This window comes from Nelumbo lutea, chromosome 4, assembly GCF_056320005.1.
Source record: "Nelumbo lutea isolate HS-2025 chromosome 4, American lotus-T2T, whole genome shotgun sequence".
NCBI lineage: Eukaryota > Viridiplantae > Streptophyta > Magnoliopsida > Proteales > Nelumbonaceae > Nelumbo > Nelumbo lutea.
The window spans coordinates 12,359,843-12,369,277 of record NC_142687.1 but is presented as its reverse complement, the minus strand read 5'-3'; the positions used below and the strand labels follow the sequence as shown (position 1 = coordinate 12,369,277).

Here is a 9,435-nt window from a genome sequence, read left to right as displayed (position 1 = left end):
AGGCCCAATTCGATCCATGCCACTCTTCACCATTATTTTAGAATGGCTTAAGTCTTGAGGTGAGGCGAAGAGTACAAAATTTGCCTTTGGGCTTAAGCTTTATTAGCAGAGACCCGTGCGATTTATGGGAAAATCTAAAAAACTTAATAATTTTATTTTTTATTTAATGTTAATTTATAAAAAATAATTATTGTTAATTAAATATGAATAAATATTTTTTAATAAATTTAGTTTTATTAATAATTTATAGTAATTTTAATAAATTTTATTCTTTTTATTATTTTTAAATAAATTTTTGATCAACTTTAAATAATTTATAAAAAATAATTTTTCTTTTTATTAACAATTACATAGGAATGACAATATGTTGGATTAAAGGTAGGGTACCCCATTCCCTTTCCCTGCCCCATAGTGAAGACACTCTACTTCATCCCCGCCCCGTCCCCACTGTCACGTGGGTTCTACTCCATCCCCGCCCTGTCCCCAGTGTCACGCGGGTTCATGACAAGGTAACCACTCCTTAATGTCAGACGAGTTTAGGGGCAAGGCACCCCACTCCTCGTCAATGATGGAGAATCCTCGAATTTTCCTGCCCCGTCCTTAGTATTGGGCAGGTTCAAGTAGAGGTGTAAATTGGGTCGTGCTGGATCAGCATGACATGACCTGCATGTGGCCCACACAAAGTGCGAGTCGTGTCGTACTGGCCCACGAGGCATCCCGGGCCGTGCCTTACTCCTCTAGGATAATTTGGGGGGTCGATTAGGCATGAGCTTGTGCCGTGCTGTCGATTGGGCTGGTCCATGGGTCGGGCTTTGGTTCAAGCCATGCCGCACACCAAGCTAAGCTCAAGGCGAGGCACCCACTCCTTGTCCAAGGTTTTTAAAAATAGATCGAATAGGGAACCGTTTTATGGTCGAACGGTCTGACTGTTCGGTCCAAACGGATGACCCACTCTAACAAAAAAATAACAAATTAGAAAAAGAAAAAAAGGCAAAAAATTGTTGTCTGGGTTGATGGTTCGACCGCCCAGGTCAACAGTTCGCTAATCAAATAAATGGTTTTGGGACAAAAAGCGGTTTTGAGGTGAAACGATATCTTGCTCCCAATTTTTCTGGTCTAACCATCTAGTTTGATTCGGTTTTGAAAACACTGTCCCTATCAACCCAATATTTAGTTTGATGATAGAAATGATCAAAAGGATATATTGAGTATCAACCACATGGTAAATTTCTAAAAGTACACTAAATTGTCTTTAATATTCAAAAATATAATTTTATGAAAATTTTGGAAAATTTATTGTACTTGTGTAATTTTGAAATTTTATTCAAATTTATTTAAATTTTTATTAAATAATTTGTTTTCTTTTTAAATGGTTTATTTACAGAGTTATACTAATTTATCTTATAATTCCTAATATAAACTAACCAATAATTTCCTTTTTCCAATATTATACTAATTTATCTTAATAATTTGTGTAATTATTTGTTCAAATTATAGTTTTCCATTTCCCAGTCATTTATCTTTAATAAATTTCAATAATTTGCAATGAAAATTACATAGTTTTTCAATGGTTTTCCAAAATCTATCTGATGGTGTGCAATCCAATCACTCCTAGCTGGCACTTACGCGGCTCCTAGAAGGTACCTGAGACTAAGAAGAAGAAGAATCCCCGGGGGCTTGCCCGACAGGAACACTTCGATGTTTAAGTTAGTATTCTGTAGGAGAAACAAGGAAAAGATGAAGGCTAAGAGTGCAGATAGTGCGAGTGATAGAAGATCATACCTCTCTTCCTTGAAAATAAGCTCCTTATAACAGAAATCCATTGCATCCGCCCCACTGGGCTCTGACAGGGCAGGTATAACCGCCACTGTCAGCATGCCGCAACCGTTACTGGCAGGGGCTGAGGTGGCACATGCGGGGCCGTCGTCACAGGGTACGTGCCTGTCAGGTGTGAGGCACCCTCTAAAGGTGGCAGGCACGACGCTGTTTGACGAGGGATATGGCTGTTGTCCCCAGATTTGTCAGGTATGGTGGTCAGGTAGGAGGTCTTCTTGTGATATGCCAAGCTACCGTTCCGCGAGTTACCCTGTGCCGGGCTATCTCGTAAGCGGCGAGCTGCCTGTGGCAAGCTAAGCCGAGCTGTCTGCCCTGAGGTGTCTTCACCTCGGGGTATCTATATGCGGATCGGTGTGTTCTTGTTTGGTAGAAGCTTCTTGAGGAGTGCCCATGTAGCTCATTCCCGAGCTACTTGGTGGCAAGCCCGGAATACTTCAGGATTACCTTTAACAGAATTGGTCCTTGGGATGACTTGTTTGCTTGGGAGCTTGGGCAAGCTAGTTCCCCTAGCTCGTGAGCTAAAGTTGCCTCGGAGTATCCCTTCAAAGGTAGCTCGGGGAACCTAGAGCTCGCGTCTTGGCGATCTCCTCTTTTTGTGAGCTACGATGTAACGAGCTGCTTTATGGGCCCGTCACTTGGTCGCACTAGGCTACAATGTTGAGTTGTTGCTCGTGCTGAGTCAGTGCTCACGTGTCACCGTTTCATAGGTCGGGTCAAATCGTCCTCCATCACTATCAAATGTAATAAATTTTCCTAAAATTTCCAAAATATTCTAGTAATCTTCAATAATTATTTAATGCATTTTAAATAAACTTTAAATTTCCAAAATATTTTAATAATTTTCAATAATTATTTAATGCATTTTAAATAAACTTTTAAATACTTTAAATCTTTTAATTTCAAAAATGTTATTTTACTAAAATGTAGTTTTATGAAAATTTTTGAAAATTTTATTACGTTTGTGTAACTATGGGGATTTATTGAAAATCTTTTAAATTGTTATTAGATATTTTTTTATTTGGTAGTTTACTAGCAAAATTACACTAATTTATCTTTTATTTTTCAATATAAATAAATATTATTAATTTCATCTTCTAACATTATAATATTGTGTTCCCCCATTTGTATTTGGTTATTAATTATAATAATAGCAATAACTAAAATTTTATACTTTTTGATATTTGTCAAATATAATTCTCAATTTTATAGAAATTAGTTAAAGTGTATTCAATTTTTGTAAAATATTGTTAATGAGTTAATTAATAAAAATATTTATTAATTTTTGGTAATTTATTATCCGTACTAATAAGAATATTTAATTTTTGATAATTTACTAACCGTATTTATTAACTTTTGGTAATAACACTATTTAATACATTGAATATGGGTGGGATTAACTATTAACCGTATTTAACTATTTATTAATTAATATGAATATTTTAAATGAGGGAGAGTGGATGTAGATTGGGGGGGAAAATCCCCATCTTTGCTAATCTAAAATATTTTATATCATTGATTTAATTTTTATAGTTTATTTTTTAATAATATCATTTTAATTTATGATATTTAAAGTTAAATTTTAAGTTTAAATCTTTTGAACAAACAAAGTAAACTGCAAATAGACCCAAATCGATACAACCCGAGTTGGTGGGCTTTCACTAATGGTTAATTGGTTTAGAGTGGCAAATTGCGGACTTGACCAGATCGATTTAGTTGGCAAAACAACCTACAATTGAACCGAACCAATCATTGAACACTCCTAATTTCACCTAAATTTATTGTCTAATCTCAAATAAATAATAGTTTAATCTCCCATAATTATTAAAAATTTATAGAAAACGTACACAATCATTGAAAATAAGTTTATAATGAAAATATAATAGATATATAATAAAAATACAATAATTGTAAAAATATAATAAATACTGAAAATATACTAGGTTAGTCAATAAATAGTGTAATCTTAAATAATAGTTTAATCTCTAATAAGTATTAATATATAAATTATACAAAATATATAATTATTAAAAAATAAATTTATAAAAAATGCAATAAATATGATAAATTAAACTTCGAAATTTAAATAATAGTTTTTTAATCTCCAATAATTATTGGTAATTTTCTATTAAATAAAAAAATAAAAATACATTTATAAATAATTATTGAAAGCATATTTATAAAAAAACAATAAATAATTACTGAAAATAAAATAATTAGTAAGTATAGTATATATAAATATATAATGAATATACATTATAATTTTAAAATTAGTACTAATAAATATAATTTTTTGATAGTTATTTTCTATAATTATTAATTGATATAAGTGAAATTAGTTATTTACAATATTATTTAGGTATTGAAATAATATTGTTATTTAAATTATTAAAATAGTTATTATTTATTGAATTTAATATCCATAAAGTTATAATTGTACTATTTTTACATAATTTGTTATTAATTTTGTAAAATATTAAATTATTATTAATATGAATATTATGAATTCTACTGTAATTATTTTTCTACTTTTAAGAATTTTTTCTCAAATTTATACATAATTTCGTTATTTTAACTTTTTAAAATTTTGTCATGTTAAGTATTTGGATAATATGTAAAATATTTAAAAATTTTAGTTATTTGAATTTTGTTTATTTTAATTTTATTATGTAATATTAAATATTTTGTTATATTATTTAGCTATTTTTAATGTTTTTATTTAAGATTTTTAGTTGTTGAAATATTTAAATAATGTTTTATATTGTAAAATTATTTGAAAAACACTTAAATTGAATAATTTGTAAAATTATAATTTATATTGTTACTACATAATTTCATTATGAACTTTGTAAAAGTATTGAATTATTAATAATATGAATATTATTAAATATATTAATTTTTTGTGTTTTGAATTAACATTTTAAATTTAGTATATAATTTCGTTATAACATTTAAATAGTTCTGAAATTTTTTTAGTTGTAAATTTCTTTAAATAGATATAGATAAAAAAGTGGGGGAGAGGATAAATAGGAATTAGAGATAGTTTAGGAGAGAATCTCTCCACTAAATTAGAGATAATTTAGAAAATAAAAATATGAATTAAAGACAATTTAGGAGGAAGTGGGGGAAATTGGTGGCACTTGGCTAAACGTTAGAAAAGCAAATCCCTTTTTCTTTATGGTTGTTAGAAATAGTTAAGCATATGTGATTTACTTATTGGTTTGATGGGTAATTATGTAGAATTAAAAAAAAAATAAAAAAAAAACTGAAAATTAGGAAGGGGGGTTTGAAGGAAGGAAAGGTATGGTGACTTAGACAAACCAATTCTAATATATATAGATAGATAAATAGATAACTTTAGTTTTTTATATAAAATAAAATGTGAAATGTTTATAATTGTTTATTGATTAATTATCTTATTTAACGCTTAAATGTAAAAGCTCATTGTTTATAAATTTTTTAGATATATATGCTTTTTATCATTTTAATTTGACATATTATATGCTTTTTTTATTAATTTATCAATTTTAATTATTTTTTTTCTTAAATTTTAAGCCTTACAACGCCACGACCTTCACCTTTTTGGGCCATTATGCCTCAATTAACCTTTTAAAACAAAACCCTGCTATTGCCTACCAGTCCGAGTCTCCTATTAATGATATTCTACTACCCTTTCTATTAACTCGGTGATAGGATGATTACCTGTGGTTAGTAGGAAGGGCAGCTGTCACCATATCATTGGGCTACCTGTGCATCAGAATCACTTTAATTACGTTTCCGACTCGGCCCATTAACAAATAACAACAGAAGATGAATGGCCCAGAGCATCGACGTTATCACTTATCACAGTTGGCAAAACATTTTTCTTCCCGAATATATCTCCTCTGTCCTCATCACGTAACACCACTTGAAAAGAGTTGCACATAATCAGGATTCCCTAAGCCTATGTTTGGTTTGAAGGAAAAAGAAGAAAAAAACACAAAATCCTTTCCCTTCTTTTCCTTACATTTTCCTTTAAACCAAACATAGCGAACATAGCTTAATGATACGTTTGGTTGCTAAGAAATGCATGAAAAGGGAAGCATCTTTGAAGAATATTGAAGCCCCAGGAAAGGAAGAGAAAATACTGGATCGTGAGTTCTCAAAAATCAATAGGTGGGTGGTGAGAGTCCGCTGAGAAAGGCAAAATGCGATTCTTCGTCTCCTTCCTTCCAGCCGGCCAACGATAACATCTTCGGCATTTTCGTCATAAGGTAAGTTTCGATCTAGCATTCTCTCGTCATTTCAGTTCATTTCTATATCATTTTTGACTTGTTCCATTGGATGGGCTCCTCTCCAAATCTCATTGCCATTTCCGTCTATACTTGGTCGTCTAGATCTGGCTTTTGGCATTTGAGTTTGCCAGTTCCTTGCTCATCGCCAGTTCGTTCGCCGGAGCTCAGATATGGCATTTGTTTGTTCCAGATCTGCACATCAACATGAATATGAACTCGGATCTGGCATTTGTTCTATTGATCTCAGATCTACTGTTGTTTTTTGATATTTTTATTTTTTTCTTCAGGTCATTTGTTTTTGTTCTATTGATCTCAGATCTACTATTTTTTTGTTGATATATATATATATATATATATATATATATATATTTTGCTTCAGGTCGTCTCAAACCATTTTTTTTTTGTTCTATTCATGTCGGATCTATTGTTTTTTTATTATATATATATATATATATATATATATATATATATATTGCTTCAGGTTATCTGAAACAACAAAATATTGTATTTTGGCTTGAGGTAACACATTCTCTCTTTCATTTTTCTCTATATTGTTGATCGATGGATGGCTATGTAACACATTCTCTATTTTGGCTTTTCCATGTTCAGTGCTTTACCGCCCCTACTGAAATTATAGACTCAGTACCCTTCTTCTCCATTGCCTCATTTGAACCCTTGAATTTCAACCCCCTTTTCTTATAAACTCTTATATATTTGTTTGTTAGACCAGCCCCGATCAGGCCTTCTTTCAATCTAAATTGACAAATTTCCTTCTCCTACCCAAGTTGCAAAGGGTTTGTTTCTATTTATTTTTTCTCTGTTCTATCTATTTTTGTAATTTTCTTTGTTTCATGCTCCGTGTTTCACATATATTCCACAAATTGTTTTCTGCATTGCATGCAACAAGCAAGGTAGAAAAAAGAGTCTACAGACTGTATAAGTATGCTGAACCTGCTGAACCTGTAAGAACAAGAAAAATGAAATTTGCACTTTTTGTCTCATATGCACACATTGATGTTGTTCTGTTTAATGTTGAAATTGATCAACCAAAGTAGATTTATCATTCCTTTCCATAGTGTGATAATTTAAATGGAACTATTGTTTATAGATCACATTCACTATCAAAAACAAATATACAAACAAACTAAATATAAAAGAAAGCAAGTTAATTTATAAGAAGTAAAGAATGTTTACAGAAATTGCCAACCTAGATTTATGGAAAACTAATATAAGACCATAGGCTTTCATCCTTTCACAATAGTCAAAATAGGTTCTGGTTCAAGCCGAACCAAATCCACCCACCTGAAGTTCTGAGCAGGTTGGTCCTGGTCAATCCATGACCAGAAAAATGTTCTTCTTTTAATCCATTTCAGCCATCAACAAGTAGCACCTAAATATTTGAGTACCACATAAAGTGGTGTGTGGGAGAGGGAGAGAGAGAGAGAGAGAGAGAGAGAGTAGGCCAGATGGGCCATACTACCCATTGAATCTTCAGATTATATTTTTTACTGCTATTATCTCAAATACATTGTGTGATAGTTGATTATTGTTAATTTCCCCCGTTGTTTGATTAAACAGTTCTCTCATTTCAAACATAAATACAAAGCAAGGCTAGATAATTTATTCTATATAAACACAGATGGACAATGAGATGTTGATTGCGATTGCTAGAGCTGCAACTAGTGGAATTGCAGTTGCATTGACCCTTGTACAAGAATGGTTAGACTATGTTGATAGGGAACCTTCTGTCAATCGAGACTTACAAAGACAAGATCTATTGGCTTTTGCAGTTGAGAAGGGAATCGGGTTGCTGAAGAAGGAAAAGATTTATGATGATGTGCTGAGCTTAGGGGATCATAACCCCTCTTTCCTCATAAGGGCCATCAATTATTTGACTGAGTCTGAAAATCGGGCAATAGCATTTTATGCCTTGGCTTCGGAATTGAAGAAGGCATGGTTAGATTTGAAGTTGGGCCCACTTAACTGAAGTTACTTTGGTAACACCCCTTTTTTGGAGACACTAATGAATATGGTTCACTAACACCCCACTTTTTTGTTATGCTTTATGTGTTGTTTCTTGGCTACATATTTATGTTTTGGAAAACTTGAACGTTACTTTGACAAATGACTCAAGCATGTCTTGACTGGCTTTGTCGATAGAAAAAATCATTTTTTGTGGAAGACTTGAACATTACCCAAGTGGATGATTAAATGAAGATACTGATGGTTTATGAATGATGGTTGAATATTTAGTTTGAACATGTGTTAACCAATTTGTTAAATACATTCCAACTTAAGATGAATGTATATTCTGACTCTTTGATTGACAGGTTTTAACTCAATATATGGGATTCAGAGGTTCCTATGTAGATAATTGATTTCGTTGGATTGATGACATTAAACAAGTTTATTACTTGAGTTTATGAACTTAAATAGGTTGCTCGACTATTTGATTGAATGATTACCCAAATAGGTTTTCGTCATTGAAATTAGTATGGATGGATCTCTTGAAATCTGTATAGATGGAACTTAAATATATTTGATTTCATATTGGATTAAGTGGTTGATTTATTTGCAAGCTCAATTATAGGTTAATAATACAGGGTTTGATGGAATATGTGTTTACGTGATTATAGGTATAAAATGGCAAAATATTATGTTGTGTTCAAAGGGCGCTAATCAGGAATTTATTTCACATGGGCAGAGTGCAATGCCCAAGTACATCAATTGCAGCGATACCAATGTAATATGCATCCACCACCCAAGCAACCTACAATTGATAACACCTCTAAGACTTACGTAGAGGATACTGGCATGGAGGTGGAGGCGTTGAAAGAACCCCATTCACAATCAATAATTGTTTTTGTTTTGATAATCAGTTTGGTGGTTATGACAGTTTTATATTTGCTTAAATGATGCCATAGGTATTTGCTTGCTTTGAAATGATCTTGGGAGTTACTTTTTATAGTACGAATATGCTGTATTAAAAATACGCATGTTTTTAATATATCCATGTCAACTTGCCATGTGGCAAGACACAAACAATATTAGGCCATGTCATCCTGTAAATAGGATAGGGCTGTGTTGTGAAATTGGATATCATTTTTACTTAAATCAATCATCCTGCAAAATTTTCACATCAACCAAACACTGGAAAGGAAATTCTATAGGATAATAGGTCTCGACAAACAAACACAGACACCCTAATTGAGAAAATTTTCCTTTCTCATCACATCCCTTCTTGGCAACCAAATGGGCCATAGGATATTGATGGTTCGTTCCATTTCCATAACCATATCCCCATTCCCCGGTAACGTAAGTAACCAAA

The 9,435-nt window shown here is 31.9% G+C and overlaps 1 long non-coding RNA gene across 2 annotated transcripts; it reads left to right on the top strand.

The window, feature by feature from the left end:
• Positions 1 to 5,665: 5,665 nt before the first annotated feature.
• LOC148853962 (uncharacterized) lies at positions 5,666 to 9,176 on the top strand. Of its 2 annotated transcripts, XR_016094896.1 has the most exons (3): positions 5,757 to 6,086; positions 7,898 to 8,104; positions 8,744 to 9,176. It is a non-coding gene; the product is annotated as an uncharacterized LOC148853962 (long non-coding RNA). The 2 variants fall into 2 exon arrangements; XR_016094897.1 differs by lacking the exon at positions 8,744 to 9,176 and having other exon boundaries at positions 5,666 to 6,086; positions 7,898 to 8,342.
• Positions 9,177 to 9,435: the final 259 nt, after the last annotated feature.